Source organism: Cupressus sempervirens, chromosome 2, assembly GCF_028749045.1.
Source record: "Cupressus sempervirens isolate cs-2001-9-10 chromosome 2, ASM2874904v1, whole genome shotgun sequence".
NCBI lineage: Eukaryota > Viridiplantae > Streptophyta > Pinopsida > Cupressales > Cupressaceae > Cupressus > Cupressus sempervirens.
Window position 1 is genome coordinate 287526640 of NC_143119.1, and position 20346 is coordinate 287546985.

Consider the following 20346-nt stretch of genomic DNA (forward strand, 5'->3'; position numbering starts at 1 on the left):
TGGAAAATTTTCACTTGATCACACGGTATGTTTATTAATACTTAGCCAAGATTCACCTTAAGTTTAATGTACATGGAGGTGGGCTTATGGCTTGGATGATTACGAGGCTGATGATTAGTCTCTTCTCGCATTAGAATCCCAGACGATAAAATATTTTAAAGGCTCAATATATATCATGATGGTAAAGATTCAACCTGATCACTGATAAGACTTATTATTGATTTCTCTTGAAATTATTTTGTATGCTCTTTTCCCAATTTCTATGCATCTTAATCTATATTTGTAGATATGAGTTCTTCCTATTCTAATATCTCTCTAATTTATATTAATCTTGGAGTGCACCAGGTAAGAGTTTTCTTGGTCCAAATATCTTTTAATTGACCATAATAATTCCCAAAGATTTCTTGTCAATATCTAATGTTTAATCTCTGGTATGAACCCTCTGTATCTTATTAGGCACGTTAGTGAGTACAACTATATGGATGTCAAATGTAAAATCCAAATTTTCCCATGAGTAATTAATCTTTCCACTTGTTTTGTTGTAAGGCTACTTGATGATTAGGTCAGAAAAGGAAAATTAAAGTGGATTATAAAATGCTTTCCAATTGGAATGATACAATTCTAAATCAAATCAATGTCTCATTCTTTGCATGAAATATGCAAAAGTATGATATATGATTAAGTCTATCAGCCAATTTTCATTATGAACACAAACTAGCTATAGAATAGTATTTAGCATTTTTGGGATTATTGTAATAAATGAGGAGCCCACTAGAGCATTCCTTGACAAATCTGGTTTCTTTAATTGCCATCAAGTCCAAGAGAAGATATTAAGTATTGATTGATTAAATACACCAGTGAATTAGAGAAGACCATATTTGTTAGATCTTACAATAGTCAGAGAAAAAAGAGAATGTTCTTTGTGGATTAAACGAGTGGTGTTTTCTATTCTTTGTGAAAACTAGCGATGTATATGGATTTTGATAGTTTCAAGTGATCTTGGGCTATCATCATAAACAGTCAATTCTTTGGAGGGAAAAAAATTTCGATGAAATATTTTTGCATGAGTTTCATAGGATGGCAAGATTGATGCTCTAACATTCTCCATTTTTACCTTTCATTTATATTTTCAATTTTATAAAATCTATTCCTTCTACAGATTATCATGCCAGCTTAACTTCTACTACTTGCATTGTTGCTAAATGCCATCTGAGTGGTAATTAGTCTAAGATGTTTTCTCTATGCGGCTTGGAGCAAGCAATGAATTTGCATAGTCATTTTCAAATACCTGTGGAGCGTGGTCTTAATTCTATCATTCCCCTAAGATTCAAGGTTATACACCATTTAATTAGTTTGTGAAGGCTATCTGCTCCATGACCCCTTCTTTCATTTTCTCTCTACTTGACCTTTTCTTTTAAATTCTCATTTTTTCCATGTAAATGTAGGATATGACCTCTTTAGTAGCTGCAAAATTTGGAGTTGTACATGATCTTGAAGGATGCAAATTTGGGACATGGCATTTACATTCTTTGAAATGATTGTGACTAGAATCCAACGAAGCCCTTGTTGTTAAGCATCTAGAGGATCTACAACAATACAAACTGGTACATTTTTGTGGTGCATTGTATCTACATAAGAGTCTTAGATGGGTCAAGCCAATAAGGCCGTCCACTTTATTTTGTTCCCATTTATTGCTTTCATATATGTTTTCCCTTTGATGTTGTATACTTTTCTCATGTTAGTGGGGTTCCAGTACCATGCCACTAACAGATTCCTTCCTTCCACTAGTGGATTTTTTCCTCTATTAGTTCATAATATGACATTGTTGGCTGCATCTTCTATATCATTTATCTCCTTATTTGTCTAATGTATGAACTGACCAATAAGGACTCTTTGGTTTGAAACCTAGTTTCTTAAATTATTCGTTCTTTTCTAATATATTTTCTCCTGTATTTTTTTCCTTGTTGACTCAGCATGTGAACCATCTGTGAGAGGCATGAAATATATGAATTGCAATTTGATTCTCTATGTGATATATATAAAATTTGGAAGAGTTTAAGTATATCATCAATGAAAGTCTTCACATTTCATCACAAATTATGGTAGCTTTAATAGTGATATTACAAGATGGAAGAATCGGTGCTCTAATACCACTTGTAATGTCCCCTTTAAGGACATTTGATAATTTCCTCTTGAATTGTGTAAATTTGATAATGTTTCGTATGATATATTCCTCAATGTTTGAAATTCTAAATATATTTATATCCAATATTTCAAAGGGTCATGTCTTTTTATTAATATTAATTCTATATGATTATATAGTATATATTATATTATATATGAATCATTTTAATTATTTATAATTATTAAATATGGATATAATTGTCATATACTATAGTACATAAAATAGTTGATATATATATATATATATATTTATAATCATATAATATATAATGATTTATATTTGTAACTTAGTATAATTATAATTTATTTTATATAAATTATCAATTATTGTTATTATACTCTTTTTGTATAATACTTATTATTAGTTAATTTATATACTAAAATTGGGATATCACACCTGTGGTGAGACCCTCCTCCCCCCATCTCATTGCATTCATTTCTTTTCATTATCCACCTCATTTACTCTATTAAAATATTCATCCTATGTGCATTCTTGTTGCATCCTCACTCTCCGTGTAAACCTTTAATTTAAGAAGATTCACAATTATATTAATTTAATTTTTTGTGCCCTCCTTTTCTATTATAAGCTATCTCTCTATATCACGCTCCTTGTTGGAAGTTTGTGTCCTTCTTGTCTAGCATAGCATTCAAATCTTTGTGGCCTTACCAAGATCTTTTAATGGAAGTGCATCTCATTATATGTCCAAGGCATTTTCTTTCCCTCGCTATTTTCTCTCAATTTATTATTTTCATTCTACTGATTCTCATGCCTGTACTAATTACTTTCATCAAGTTTCTTTTCATCATTTAGACTAATCATCGTAACAAAGGATCATAATAAGTAATGTGACTTAATCTCTACTTTAATAGAATATTTTTTCAAACAAATTATATTAAGTTGCATCATCATCATTTACTTTAGCTTTACATTCTTCTAACTATCATTTCTATATATAAGATTAATTTAACTTTATTTAAGCTATTAAAAATAAATTAAATGAGTTAAATAGTTTCCTTCCTTCAATTTAAAGTTTTAATCAATCATTTTATTTCATTTAAAATAAGTTAGTATACCTTTTGTTAAGACTTTCTTATCACTACTACATTTGGGCCCAAATTATGATGGAAGGCCATTGCAATTACAATAGTCACCTATCACCCAAGCAATGGTACCACGAATTGGCTCATTTTGGATGTGTGTCAGAATTTTGTTGTCATAAATTATGACGAAAAGGGCATGCAAAGGAAAGAGTTCATCTTCTTGTCATCCCCTTGTGATAGTAGACCATAGCAATTGCGACGATATAAGCTTCAAGTCTATCATTGGACTGATGACTAGTCATTAGAGTTGTGTGTCACAATTGCTATAGCTCTACAACAGACATGTTGTGGAAGTGATGGTTATCTATAGGAATAGTCTGTCACAATTGTGATGGGGATCTAACAAAAATTGTGTTAGTGTGACTATTATCTATCAGAACAAGTTGTCACAATTGCAATGGCTTGCTAATTTTTTTTAAAAAAATTGTAGAAAATGAATGACATTACTATTTTGCCACTCCAATTCACTTTGTAGTTTCATCCATGTGACAGGCGGCAACCAATTGCATGAGTTAAGATCCATTTTTAAATGTGTCTAGGAAAGGCTAGGGAAATTCAAGATAATAGGCATGCACTATTTTAGTTCCATTATTTTCTTAAACTATCACATCAAACCTTAACCATGGCTAGTTATGGGTAAACTCTCCTTTCTATCCATGAGACAAATTTTGATGATTTCTCAATAATGTATATAATCCTTCCTAACACAACCCAACGTAATCAATGTCTATTTCTAATTATGACAATCCCAAAAAAATGTAGGATAATTGATACAATATTAATATGAACAAATTTGCACAGTCGGTCATAGTAGAGAGATGCATATTTTGGATTCAATTGTGTCCCATATTTTTGCATCAAGTGTGATCCTTCTTCAAGATGTGAAGAGCTAGAGGAGATAAATCACCGAGTATGATATGAAATGTTGATGCAAAAATATGGCACAATTGATTCCAAAATATGCATCTCTCTGATACAATATTAGTTTTATTATCTTTAGTTAGTTGTCATGCAACCATAGGTTAATATTGAGCTTCAATTGATTTCGAGAATAGTTTAATATTCTCTGCTAGTCAAGGCCAACCACATGTAGGTGGAAGCTCATTTGACCCTACACCTACCACCACCACCCCCCCTCAACCAACATCTAAAATCTTTAAGAATGGATCAATCTTTGAAGTACAAAAAAGGGTTCTTAACTTGCAAAAGTGACATCATTTTCCCGTCTTCTAGTGCATGTTATTTTTTCGTCACATCCAAAATAAGATTCTACCACTCTAAATCGAGAATGCATGTGCAGTTGTGTTCTATATGCATAGATAATAGAAAAAGCTGAAAAAACCCACCACGTTTACATTTATTTAATAGGTCTATGCAAACCTCTAACAAAAAGTACAAACTTGTTGGGTTTTTTCAACTCCACCTGATGTCATGTACATATGAATTGAGATTGCATATTGAACTATAATGTCCTTCTGCATTGCCTAAAATCAATAGATTCACACAATTAGTTGTCATACAATCATAGGTTAATGTTGAGCTTCACTAGGTTTTGAGAATAGTTTATTAGTCTTTACTAATCATGGCTAACCATGTTAAGGTGGAAGTGTTGAACCCTTGGTATTTGGTCTTTGATTGTTGTCATTGATGTCAATAATGAGCATATGGTATGGCTAACATCATGTAATTATCTTATTTGATGTCTTTCAATATTTTTCAAAACATATTCAAGACAAATACTTAAGTGTTATACAATTAACACTTAATATTCAAATTGGTTTTGAAAACAGATAAAAAAAAATAGTTTTGGTCTATGATAAAGTAAACAAGTTTTTTTATTAGATAGATCCCAACTATCATACCTTTTTGGAAAAATCTTAGAGTTAGCTAAAATGGGTCTTTGTTAGTTTTTGCATAACACATGTATGAAAAGAGAAAACATCTATATATTAGAAACAATTATCATATTGTTATGACAGTTTTAGTAGTTTTGAGTGGTTTTGGTCTAATGGAAGTTTGGGGTATGTACCTACCTCAAAAATTTTGAATTTCTTGGTTTATATGTAGAGGATACATTCCTATAAAACATCCAATAGGTGGTTTTGATGGAAGTTACAGAATTGGGGTGGAACTCCTTGTAGACTGAATAGTTTGCAGGCAGATTTTTCACAAGCAAAGAAATGACATTCAAGGTGGAAAAGAATGTGAAGCAAGTCTCTTCAAAATCAAAAGATCTTGATGTTCTTGAAGCACATTTATCAAGTAAATTAAATAAAGGAGCAAGTAAATACAAAGGTAAACTTCTTTTCAAATGCTTTAATTGTGGTAAAATAGGACACTTTGCATCTAAATGTCCTTATAATAGTCATGATGAAGTAGATGATGAGAAAAAGAAATCAAGTAAAAAGAAATTCTATAACAAAAATAAGTTCTTTAAGAAGAAGAAGAGTTTGATTGTTGATGTATCAAATAATGACTCTAGTAGTTTTGAATGTGATAAAAATGAAGTTTCATTCATGGCTATAGAAAATACTTGTTAAGAATCAGATAGTAATGATAATGTTGAACTTGTTGAGGCTGATTTAGAATGTGAATTTCTTTATGCACATAAAAAGATCAAGGAATTAAAAAGGAATTTAAGTGTTCAAGAAAATAAATTCTTAAAATAAAAAGAGAACTTTGAAAAAGAAACTAAGGACTTAAATCAACAAGTTATAGAATTGAAATTACAAGTTGAGGAACAAAAGAGAATTGTCTTTGTCACTAAGGAAGAGTTAAGTTCTAAACATCGGGAATGTACAAGGTTAATGAATGAAGTAGTATCCTATAGAAGAAAGAAAAATACGAGAAGACTACTTTGGATGATATGTTAAGGAAACAAAGAATAACTGATAATCTAATAGGAATTGGTTTTGAACTTGGACAATGTTCTAGTAACAAGAAAGATAAATCTTTATTTAAGATATTCAAATTTGAAAGTAAGGATACAAATCAGAATGCTACCACTTCAAATGCAGGTAAAAATGCAGATTTTAATCAGATTTCTAATGATAAAAATTAGGTTATATCAAGCACTTCATTCATGGGTAAAAGATACTCAAACAGGCACACTTCTTTCTTTGATGGATATTACTTCATGTGTCATCAATATGGACATAGAATAAGTGTAAGAATTTTTCTAAGGGAAAAATTCACCCAGGAACTAAGAACTCAAACACAAGCACAATTTTAGACTAGGAGAGAGAGAGTATGATCAGAATGACGATATATTCAATATGCCATGATGAGAGTACACTAGGAGTGCCTGTATATAAAGGCCTCCTAGATACATCTAGAATGCCTCATAATCAGCTACATGATATGTCATACAACTAAGCTCATGTCCACTAGATATGGATTATCTTCCATTAAGCATGGAAGTAACTGCGGTGATGAGAGGATAAGCCTAATAAGGGTGTGACATGCAAAATAGTGTTCTAGACCCCATGTGCTAAAATAGAGTTGCGAACTCTTGTGTTGTCAACATGAAAACTCAAAAAGGTGCACAAACTCCTAAGTGTCTCACAAAATAAAATAATAAAATAATGCATTAACCTAAGTAAACTTAAGTGTAAATAGTGAATTCTTATTTACACCAATACCCCCCCTTAAGTGCAACTTAGGGGAATGCCCTTAAGCTTATGAAAACTAGGATGAAAATGCATAATGGGTCCCGGCTACGAGGCCATGTTAGGTACCCATGTACATAATGATATGCAAATCTCTCATAAAGTGGGGAAAGAGGGAAAACCTCATGGGAAAAACCCTCCCCCAAAAAGAGAGATGAATAGGGATGCATGGATGGATGGAGTAATCAAGATCCCCCCATTACAACATACATCTAGTATATACATAAGAGAATGATGAGAGGAGGAAGAGAGACAAAATAGCCCCCCCCCCCCCCCCCCCCCCCCCCCCCCAAAAGAAGAATGTCGACAAGTGAAAGCTGCTCTAAGGAAGAAGCTAGTCCAAGAGTGTTGAATGACATTCCTCCCCTTAGGAAGAAACAATGCCAAAGGTACAATCCTAAAGATGTATGGTGGCCATGAAACCTACTCAAGTATCCCTGTGTTGATGCTAATGCTCACCCCTTCCAATTGTATTGAAAAGAACAAATGCAAATCAGGCAAGGATGTTTGTTGAACTTGTTCCACCAAACCATCTATCTCCTCAATTGACAAAGAGACCTCCACTAATTTTTGTTCATAAGGATCCACAATCATGCCAACCTATAAAGATTAATCATGTAGAGAATGGACATGAGGGTCAGAGTGAGCCCTCGCAAAAACTGTAGAAGGATCACCTTCATCAAAGAGAAGATGTAAGTCCTCAAGTTTGTCTCCCAAGTCAACTGAAGCTAGAGCTGGAAGAAGAGATGTACCATGCTATGATGGACCTTTCATTGTGCAATGTAAGCATGTGGACTGGACTGATGTGACCTCTCACTACAACTATCAATAGAACCCCATGTGTTCGAACCTATTGAAGCACTATCGCATGTGTCACTATCAGTTTCTACTGTGTATGATGTGCAGAGAGGATTAGAGGATAACCTGGGTGAACTTTCCTCAAAGTGAACATCCTTCTCCACAAAAATCTCATGTGTCTTAGGATCCAGAAGTTTGTATGCCTTCGCATTGTCTTCATAACCAATGAAGGTACAATGCCTAGGTGTCGGTGCCTTGCAACTCCAGGAAGATAGTTTTTCCCATCCTGGACAACTGAAGACTCCAAAATGACTCACAACTAGTTTTTTTCTGCACCATGCCTCAAAAGAAGTCTTCCCATCTAAGGCATTATGAGGAGATCTATTAAGTATGTGAGTAGCACTGCTAATGGCCTCAACTTCAAGTGTAGGATCAAGAGACTTGGCCTTTATCATGCAACTTTCCATGGTTTTAAGAGTCCTAATCCTCATAGCTACAACATCTGTCTTGTGCGGATTGAATGCTGGTGGGTTCTGAAGATCAATCCCCTCAATTTTGCAAAAGTGCTTAAGTCTTTTGTCGACATATTTGTTTTCATTGTTCACCCTTAGTACCTTGATGGCTTTCCTTGACTTGTGTTCAACATGAGTCTTGAAGTCTTCAAGCTTATGAACCACTTCATTCTTGTGATGAAGGAAGTAGACCCAAGTGAATCTTGAAAATTCATCAACAAATGTGAGTATGTAGTGGCCTTGGCTAATTGAAGTCACTGCAAAGGGTCCTGCTAAAACCATGTGAACTAATTGAAGAACAACTGGAGCTCAAGAAGACTTCCCTTTATCATACTTCTCCTTGAGATTCATATCCACTAAACATGATGAACATTCTCCCTTAGAAAAGTTGATGTTAGGTAGACCTTTGACCATGTGTTTTGAGCAAAGTTGCTGAAGAGAGAGGAAGTCAAGGTGACCAAACCACTCATGCCATCATGTGTTTTTTGAAGTAGAGTGAGTCAACAAGGCATGAGAAGGAGTCTTAGGCACAAAGTGGGAGAATGAATAAAGCCTCTTGTCATCATTGACTTTCCCCACTACAACCAATGAATCATCTCTTAGACTTTGCACCATCACTGAATCTAGAAGGAACTCAACTTTGTGACCATCTCCAAGGTGAGTGATTTGTAAACTGATAGGAGATTGGAGCTAAGGTTTGGAATGTAGAGAACATCTTTGAACTCTCAATTTTCCATTTCCACATGTCCTTTCCCTTCAACTTCCATTTTAGTATCATCTCCAACGAAGATATGTGGTACCTTTGATTGCTTCAATGAAGAAAAGTCTTCCTTTGAAGAAACCATGTGGTAAGAGGCACCTGAGTCAAGTATCCATTCCAAAGAAGAACTTGTGTTTACCATAAGTGCTTGCCCTTTACCCTTTGAAGAGGTTCGAGTTGAATCCTTGGAAGTACCTAGCACTTGAATCTTGTTCTTCTTGAGTAGGTTTTCTAACTCATCAATTCTTTTTTTATTGCAATGATGCTCATCATGATTTGGATTTTTGTGGTACACACAAAAGAGTTTTTCCTTCTTGTCATTACTTCCCTTCTTGTTGGAAGAAGAACAACCTTGTTGTGAGGAGGATTGTTGTGTCTCAAATTGTGATTTATGCTTCCACTGCTTCTTCTTGTTGTTGTTTTTCCCTCCTTGACTTGATTTGTGCTCATCACTAGCCACCAATGCTTTGGTCTTTGATGACTTGAGAAGTCCTAAATCCATCAAGTGAGATTGTTCAACAATCAACATTTCTATGAATGCATCAAATGAAGGCTTTTGGTAAGTAGATCCCATGGTCAACCTATGAGTATTAAAACTTGAAACAAAGGAAGCGTACTCTTAAGGTAGCCTCTTCAAGATGTGATGAATCAACTTGTCATCCTTCATGGGATTTCCACAATCTTTTAGAAGTGCCCTATACTCATTGGCTTTGATTATATAATCCTAAATTATGTCAAAATTCTTAGGATTCAAGATAAGTAGATCATCCTCAATCTAAAATCCCTTTTCTTCATCCACCTTACTATACAATAATTTAAGTTTATCCCAAGCTTCTTTAGATTCTAAACAATTGGTAATGTGAAAGAGGAGATCCCCATGTACACAACTCCTAATAGCTTCTAAAGCTTGTTGGTCTTGAGTTTATCAATTAATGAGTTCTTTAGCATCATTAGGTTTAGGAATTTTACCTTTAACATAAAGACTATATCCTTTTTCCATTAATCTACTCCATGCAATATCTTTGCATGTAGGATAGTTGCATGAAGTTAGAGGAGGACATTTAAAACCCATGATGTAGAGAATGAAAAGAGCACAAAAGAGACACAAAAAATTAGTAAACACCCCCCCCTTTTCACTCAATCAAAAGACCCCCCCAAAGAAGATGCTTTGGAAACTTTATAAGTAGTGTGTGTACAGTGGGCCACTTGTCAAAATGAAAAAAGTGGACTTTTTGATTTTGCTTTTACAACTGCCTTATGAGGCTCAAATCTATCACTAAGCACTGTGGCTTAGATTTACAACAGTTGTGAAAAAGAATCAAAGCTTTGCAATGCTAAAACAGGCCTAATTCTGAAAGTGAGAAATTGGTCCACAGAACCTTAAAATCTGACTTCAGATCTAGAAAGTAGACAAAAAAAATACACACTTTCAAAAAAAATAGAACCTGAAAAAGTGACCAGATGTGCCCATACGGAGCGTTTGAAGTTTCAAAAAGTAAGATTATGTAGGTATAATCACCAAAAAATGTAGTTTTTGCAAAATCTATACACCAAAACTAAAAAACAACACCACCACTAGAAAACTCAAGAAATTCTACCCAATTTCAAAAAAATTGCACCTGAATTGGAGTCCAGATGTTCAAGTTATGGACTCACAAAGTTAGGATGCCAAATTGAAATGCAATCTAGATAGGGGTCTGGAGAGAAAATTGCAAGTCTAAATTTAATGGTCAAACAATTGTTACAATAGTTATAAATCACTTGGCCTTGATGGTTAAATGGCCATCAATTTTAACCTCAAAAAAATATGACATCAACAAAAATAATAGTGGGATGATGAGATAGGTGATGTGTCATCCGTATGGTACAGATCATACACATGTCAAAATCCATACAGATGACATGGAAAATCATAAAGATGGTAGATATTACATGTGGCAAGAGATGATGTGTCACTGCTATACATGTGGCAGGAATCTATACTGATGATGTGTCAATCTTTGTACACGTGTCAAAGCTTAGTTGATGTGTCTTTGACTGGCGAGGTCATCCACATGTTTGGGTCCTACAAGAGTCAGTGAGCTAATTGTACCTCACTGTAGGTAACATGGAAAAAAGGGTGGGAGTAACAAGTGATGCCGCCAAAAGTCCTAGAAAAAAAATGAACACCGGAGTTTATGTTTGCTGAGCATCAGAAAGAAAATATTCAACACCAAAATTTTTTAAATCGTGACCACCAGACAAGACTCTAAAAAACCTTTTCGTGGGTGGGATAATTAATACAGCGGGCGAACAAAAAAGATGATGCCAGAGAAAATCTTCAGTGACCAGAGGGTGAGGCAAGAAGTGCACGGTAGATCAAAAAATTTGAAACCCTTGTCAGAATACGTTCAATCACAACCAAAAAATTTTGGGCCGAAGAACTAGATTGGAGTTGAACTTGTGGTGGGTGGGAATTTCTCTGTGCATTGGTATATTCTATTCTGACATCGAAAAAGGAGTCTAAGTGAGTCACAAATTTGAAAATGACGTCGAGGTTTGTTTTATTTATCCCACATCGGTGGGAAAATAAAACAATGGACAATTTTTAAATACAAATCTATGGATGGAGAACAAAAGATTGCCTGTATTGTGGCCTCTTAGTGTAAGGTAGTCGTCGATTATATGCTGGATTTAGTTGCAGGAAAATTATACAGTGCTCATTGTAATTTTGACTGTACCTTTGACAATGTTCTAGCCAAATTTAAATGCCCTACAATTAAATAATAAACCCTCCAAATGGCAGAGCTATGGTGTCACTTCCCGATTCTGCTAAAAAAAATTCTTTGAATTTTTGCAAATATTCTGACAAAAATAAATAACAGACAAATAAAATTGTAGATCTGAAAATTAATTAAATTTGCAAGAAATGACCATACCCAAACTGCAAATTGGGGCCTCTGCGGTCTGATTTGCAAAAAGAAATTTGCCTCATGGTTGACTTTGGAACAAGTTAGCCAAGTTTATAGTCGATCGTCATCGATTTAGTGTTCTGGATGCAATGGTGAGGTTAGATCTGGCTCTAGACGCTCCCAATTTTCTTCAATACTTTGGATTTGGGCTGAGGTGCTGAAGCAAGTGTGGTCTCAAATGGCTATGTGATGAGAAAATCTCCAAGAGTTTTGATACCATGTAAGAATTTTCCTAAGGGAAAAATTCACCCAAGAACTAAGAATCAAACACAAGCACAACTATAGACCAGGAGAGAGAGAGTATGATTAGAATAACGATATATTCAATATGCCATGATGAGAGTACACTAGGAGTGCCTATATATAAAGGCCTCTAAGATACATCTAGAATGCCTCATAATCAGCTACATAATATGTCAGACAACTAGGCACATGTCCACCAGATATGGGTTATCCTCCATTAAGCATGAAAGTAACTGTGGTGATGAGAGGATAAGCCTACAAGGGTGTGACATGCAAAACAATGTTGTAGACACCATGTGCTAAAATAGAGTTGAAGACTCTTATGTTGTCAACATGACAACTCAAAAAGGTGCACAAATTCCTAAGTGTCCACAAAATAAAATCATAAAATAATGCATTAACCTAAGTAAACTTAAGTAAGTGTAAATAGTGAATAGTGAATAATTATTTACACAAACAATAAGTAATTGCAGATACATGTCAAGGAGGTATTAAAAGTTTCATTTTGGTTATTAATTTCCTAAAATGAATAGTCTAAGATGTTAAAAATGTAATCTCTTTGGTCATATTATGAGTAATTACAAAACTAAGTCAATTCAGAATGATCAATCTTATGCTAGTCTACAAGTTGATAAAGAATTTGATATTAAAGTGACTAAGATATGGAGTCCTAAGATTAATAAGTCTATGTTTGTTCAAATGGCTCTATATTCTAAAGAAAAGGACTTGGATATTTGATAGTGGTTTTTCTAGGCACATGACAAGAGATAGAACGAAGTTTGACAAATTGATTAACTACAAAGGTGGCAATATTAGTTTCGGTGATGATTCTTCAAGGAAAATTAAAGGTTTGGGTTCTTTGATGCTTAGTGACAAAATGTCCATTCATGATGTGTATTATGTTGATGGATTAAAGTAAAATCTTCTAACTGTTGGTCAAATTTCTAATCATGGATATGAAGTTGTTTTTGATGACCATGTTTGCCAAATCAAATTAAAATTTGGACAGTTGGTTGCATCAGATAAAAGATCTAAAAGCAATGTATACAATTTAAAATATATCACAAATACTAACAATCATGAAAATTTTTGTCTTATGGGACAAGTGAATGAAATTTGGTTATGGCACAAAAGGTTTGGGCATTTGAATTTTGACAACTTGGGTAAAAGTTAGTAAGCATTAGAAAGTAAGAGGTATGCCATGTATAAGTAAGCCAAAGAATGTTATTTGTGAATGATGTCAACATGGTGAACAAACAAAGGCATCTTTTCCTTCAAAAGAATATTTTTCTTCTGAAGCATTGCAATTAGTACATACTAATTTATGTGGTCCCACAAGGACAATTTCATTAAATGGTGAAAAGTATTTCATGCTTTTTATAGATGATTATTCAAGAATGACATGGGTAACATTCTTAAAACATAAATTAGAGGCATTTAACAAGTTTAATATTTTTAGGAAAATGGTTGAAAATGAGTCAGACATGAAGATTGAATGCTTGTAGGTGGTGAGTTTACTTCAGATGAATTTGTTGATTATTGTGAAAAACATGGCATCAAAAGGCAATATACAACACCCAGACACTTCAAGAAAATTGAGTTGTTGAGAGAAAGAACTGAATAATTAAAGAAATGGCAAGGGCTATGTTATATGAATCTAAAGTACCAAACAGGTATTAGAAAGAAGCAGTCCAAATAGTAGTATATATTTTAAATAGGGCACAACTAAGGGTAAAAACTAAGTACACTCCTTATGAGTTATGGTATGGACATCCTCCATCTGTTAAGCATTTTAGAATTTTTGGAAGTAGATGTTTCATTAAGAATTCTAATGATAAAATAGGAAGCTTTGATTCAAGATGTGATGAAGGAATCTTTTTAGGATATTCTTCTCAAAGTAAAGCTTACAAATGTTTTAATAAAAGGTTGAATAAACTTGTTGAAACTATACATGTGAAAGTGGACAAAGTTGTGCAAGATAAAAAGGAAATAAGAATGGATAATACTTTCCAATAAGATAGTGTTAAAGACTTGAAAGAAGTAGATAATAAAGTTGTTGAAGCTAACGAAGAGATAAAAGATCAAATAAAAACACCAGAACCCACAGGTACAAAGGCTACAGGAACAAGATTGAAGAAGTATCATCCTCAAGAATAGATTATAGGGGATAAACATGCAGATATTTAAACAAGAACAAGAACTACATCTAGTGAATGTGCTAATTTCTATTTGTTATCTCAAATTGAACCTAAATCATATAAAGAAGCTAGTATAGATGAGTTTTGGGTTAATACTATTAAAGAGGAACTAAGTCGAATTGAAAAAAAATAAAACTTTGGAATTAGAGCCTAGACCTAAAGATAAAAATGTAATAGGTGCTAAATGGGTCTTTAGAAATAAACTTGATGAAAATGGAAAGATATCAAGGAACAAGGCTAGCTTGGTTTGTAAGGGTTATGCACAAATAGAAGGTGTGGACTTTGATGAAAATTTTGCACTGGTGGCTAGAATTAAAGCAATTAGAATCTTTCCTGCATATTCAGTTTTCAAGGGCTTTAAAATATACCAAATGGATCTTAAAATGGAATTTCTTATTGGTTATCTTGATGAAGAGGTTTATATGGATCAACCTAAATGATTTGAAAACAAAGACTATCCTAATCATGTCTATAGGTTAAAAAAGGCTCTTTATGGTTTGAAACAAGCTTTGAGGGCTTGATATTCTAGGTTAGATCAGTATCTTATCAAAAATGGCTTCAGAAGAGGTGGTTTTGATAGCAATTTGTACATATATGGTACATGTGATGATGTTCTCATTGTTCTTATTTATGTTTATGACATAGTATTTGGATCCAATGATGATGCTTTAAGTCAAGGTTTTTCAAAGCTTATGCAATCTGATTTTGAAATGTTCATGCTTGGGGAACTATCCTATTTTCTTGGGTTGCAAATTTCTCAGTTGGAAAATGGTATATTCTTATCCCAAACTAAGTATGCAAAAGAAATGTTAAAGAAATTTCATATCGAATATTGTAAGCCTATGGGAACACCAATGATAATAGGATGTAAACTTACTAAAAATGATGATTCTCCTGATGTTGATCAAACTACTTATAGATCCATGATTGGTATTTTACTATATCTCATAGCTTCAAGGCCTAATATCATGCATGTTCTATGTTTGGTTTCAAGATTTCAATCTTCACCTAAAGAATCTCATGTTATGGTAGTTAAGAGAATTTTTAGATATATTTAGGATACTTTGGATTATGGGATTTGGTATCCTAAACATGATGATTTCAAATTTGTTGCCTATACTAACTCAGATTGGGTAGGTTCTAGATGAAAGAAAAAGTACTTCAAGAGCAACATTTTTCTTGTGTAACAAGCTAGTGTGTTGGCATAGTAAGAAACAAGAATCTACTACACTTTCTACTATAGAGGCTGAATATATAGCCACAAGTTCTTATTGTCAATAAGTTCTTTGGATGGCTCAAACTTTATCAGATATGAAAGTAAAAACCAGTTCCTATCTATTGTGATAATCAAAGTGCAATCAGTATTTCTAAGAATCTAGTTATGCATTCATGCACCAATCACATTGATTTTCATTATCATTTCACAAGGGAACATGTCTTGAATGGTAATGTTGAATTATAATTTGTTCCTTCTTCAGAATTTTCTCATTTGGCCCCACCTAACACCCCCCCCCCCCCCCCCATCTAAAATATTTAAGAAAGGATCAATCTTTAAAGTACCTAGAATGTCCTCATCACCTCATGCTACTCTCAAGAGAATTCCATCTTCATTTCTCAAAAGTAATTCATCACAATTCTTTACTAATTCCTCTACATCTAACATGGGTACATCTAAGAATGTTCTTGGTACCTCCTGCATAAAATGAGTCCAAAATAGCCCCTAAGAAGTAATAGTTCAAGTGAAATAAAAACATAAAAAATGAGAGAGAAAAAGAGGAATATACTTATTAATAGGCATTGCCAACACATTTGTGGCCATGCTACGTGTTGAGTGAGTTTTATTGTTTTTCCATTGTGCCAAGATTTCTTTGTTTATATACATATATACATACATAGACACACACATATATGTGTGTATGTATGTATATATACATATACATATGTATATATGCATATACATACATACATACATATATAAAGATCACAAGGGCATGGCAACACGATGCAGAGATCATATGGGCACATCAACAAAATACAACAATAAAAAAAAGGTGCATACATACATACATATATGCATACATGTATGTATGTATATATATATATATACGGAGAGATCTTTTTTAAGATACTAAGTGACTTACCTCAAGATCCTCCACAAAAATAATGTAGACCAAGAAAAATGGATAGAGTTTGCAAGAAATTTTATAAAAACATATCATAGTAGATATTTTTAGAAAGAAACAAGCCATAACCGAATTAAATGGGTCTAGTTGTTGATTAGTTGGGCTGATTAAAAATTCTTGTAGGACTATTATCATATTAGGTACAATAAAATGAATATTTAGAGATAAGAAGGGCACAACAATGAGATGCAGAGATCACAAGGGCATGACAACAAAATGCAGCGATCACAAGGGCATGATAATGAAATGATAGATCTCCACTAATCTCCAAAATCCACAAGATCTCTTTGTATATATGCATACATACATACATACATACATAGAAACACACACATGTGTGTATGTATGTCTATATACACCTATATACATATATGCATACATACATATATACATACATACATACATATACATTTATGTATGTATGTATACAGAGAGAACTTTTTAAAGGTGCTTATTACATCTTAGCATAACAAAAAAATTGATCCATCTGCATACATATTCCAAAATCCAAATAATAAAACAATAAAACTCACTCAACCTGTGCTAAGTGACTTACCTCAAAATCTTGCACACAAATAATGCAAAGTTAATTGGCGATATGTGTGTGTGTGTATAATGTATGTATGTAGGGAAAAATATAATGCCCATTAACAATGACATTAACTCTACCTATTTTCCCTGGTCTATGTATGTATGTATGTATGTATGTAGGTATGTATGTATGTATGTATAGGTATAGGTATATGTATATGTATATGTATATGTATGTATGTATGTACATACATGCATACATACATACATACATATACACATGCATACATACATACATACATCTACATCTTTTGCATGGTTTGCAGGTAATGTCATTGTGGCAGAGGCTTCTGCAAGGGAATGAGCCTTGTGGTTATGGCATTTACACAAAAAAATGAGGAATGATTAATGTCATGTTTTCTTTTCTTTTTTGTTTATTTGACATAGTCCTCCATATGGACTATAGTAATATATGTATTGCATTTTCATTTTCTTTTCCACTGCTTATAAGAGTATTTCAAAGCTGGGAACCATTTCAACATCCTTTGCATGGTTTAGAGGTAATGTCATTGCAGCAGAGGCTTATGCAAAGGAATGAGATTTGTGATTATGGAATTTGCATAGAAGCATAACTTGCTTCTTCAACTCCTTACACTCAACTCTTCACTAAAGTTATTCTTATGGTGGTGAGAATAATGGCTACAAATTCATCAAATCCAAGAGACCCTTAACCTATGCTACATTTTCTAGAGACATGGGAGGAGTTTTTCTAACATTTTGGATCATATAGTGATGCCCAAATTAATAGCAGCATTAGATACTTAGGATCCTCACTGGGAGAGTGTGCCAATACATGCATGGTTATATCCTTGGCTTCCATTGTTGGGCTAGCATATGGATCCTTTATATCAAACCATTCATTATAAATTGTGGAATGTACTTCATGCCTAGCATTCAAGTGATGCATCTACATATGCAATTTTATCACCTTGAAAAACTATATTTGATCCTGCTAGCTATGAATAGTTGATTGTTCATTTTATTGTACCTAATCTGATGATAGTTCTATAGGAATTTATAATCAACCTAGCTAATCAACAACTACATTTAGCTGGGTTATGGCTTGTATATACATGCATATACATACATACATACATACATAATAGTAATATATGTATTGCATCTGCATTTGCTTTGCCATTGCTAATAAGAGTATTTCAAGGTTGGGAACCACTTCAACATCCTTTGCATGGTTTAGAGGTAATGTCATTGTGGTAGAGGCTTCTACAAGGGAAGGAGCCTCATGATTATGGAATTTACATAGAAGCAGAACTTGCTTCTTCAACTCCTCACACTCAACTCTTCATTGAAATTATTCTTCTAGTAGTGAGAATAGCTACTACAAATTCCTGGGAGCCAAGGGACCCTAAACTTATGCTACATTTTCTGGAGACATGAGAGGAGTTTTCATAAAATTCTAGATTATATAGTTGTTAATTTTGTAACTTTGATCTCATACTAATCTGATTGTATAGATCATAGAGTTCTAATGAAGCATGAAGTTCTTTTATAGAGATTGGTATCTTATTTTATCTGAACTAATCAACATCTAATTATGGAAGATATTATAATGTGTTTATGCATAATTTTAGTTAGTATCTTTACTAACTAATATATTTCCTTTAAGTACGTTGATTTTGGATAAGATATTTATTAGGTTATATAGATGAGATAAGGATGAGGTTAGAGGACACACACAAGATACAATAAAGTTTTTTCCTCTACATTGTTTCCTTGTACGATTTATTTTAGAGATAAGAACATTTCAGAATGGTAATTATAGTATTGATTAAACTTCATATACAAATCTGTACATTGAAGACTATTTTTAGCACTATAAAGGTATTATCTTAGTATGATTTATAACAAAATTTGTAGAAACTTTACATGGTATCAGAGCTCTGGTAGTCAAACCTAGGCTCTGCAAATTAAATGATCAGACTTTAAATATCTAGCAACATTCTTTGATCTTCAATGACAAACAAGCACATTTAGACCTAGGGATAGATTTTATGGGAAAGACCACTTCATTGCTTGGAAATTCAGAATTATGATGATTCTTGAAGACAATGATGTGAAACAATTTGTTGATTCAACATCCAAGTAACCTGATGTTGAACCTCATAAACTATTTGGAGTAAAGGAAATAGGAAATCCATGTAGATCATATGAGATGGAGTGAAAAATGAAATAGTGCCTATGCTAATGAAACATCAAACATCATTTCATATGATGAATACATTATTAAATGCATATGAGGTTAACAATGTGACTAGAACCCTTGCACTAAAAAGGAAACTAAATCATATACATATAAAGAAGGGAGAATCTATGAACTCTTACTTCTTTAGGGTGGCTAGTCTAAGAGACGAACTTGCAAGTATAGGGACCATATGTTGGAAATAATTGATTAATTATGTATTGTCTTTGATGTTACACAAAATATCATATCATTTCCAGTCAGTATATGTTAAGCTCACTCGGGAAATGAAGATAGTTTTCTCTGTATGTTGAGCATTTTTTCTTAGTTCCAAAGATAGTGTCTACCAAGTTCACTCGATTGTCAAAGGAAAGTTTATAAAAATTGAGTGTTAATCAAGCTCACTTATTTAATGAAGAAAATTTTGGATGGAACTAGTGTTAACTGAGCTCACTTGGTTACGATAGGAACTTTGTCAATATGCATTGTTAATCAAGTTCACTTGGTTCACATGGGAAAATCATTTCTGAGTTTGTGTCTACCAAGCATGGTCAGCTAATGAAGGATTTTTTTATTTTGGCATAGTGAGTTCAATTGATTTGGTTGTTGGTTCTAGCCAATTGAAAAGATGAATATTAATTATTCTAAGTTGTATTCAAGCTAACTTGATAATGTATAAGATATAAATATAAGGTCAAGTTGAGGATTGAATGTGTGGAAGTGATTAGAATATTTGACGATGCTTAGAGGAATGAATTGGAAGGATAACCACAATATTCTTGTTGAGCTGCAAAGATACATTCGATTAGGAAGGATCAAATATACAAGCTAGAATTGAGATATGTAATTAGCAATTCAATTGCATCAAAAATCAAGTCATCTCATTGTTATTTTAGAACCATTGTAGCAGTGATCTAAATCTCTTTACCAATTTGGCTTAATAGCTATTTGTAAATC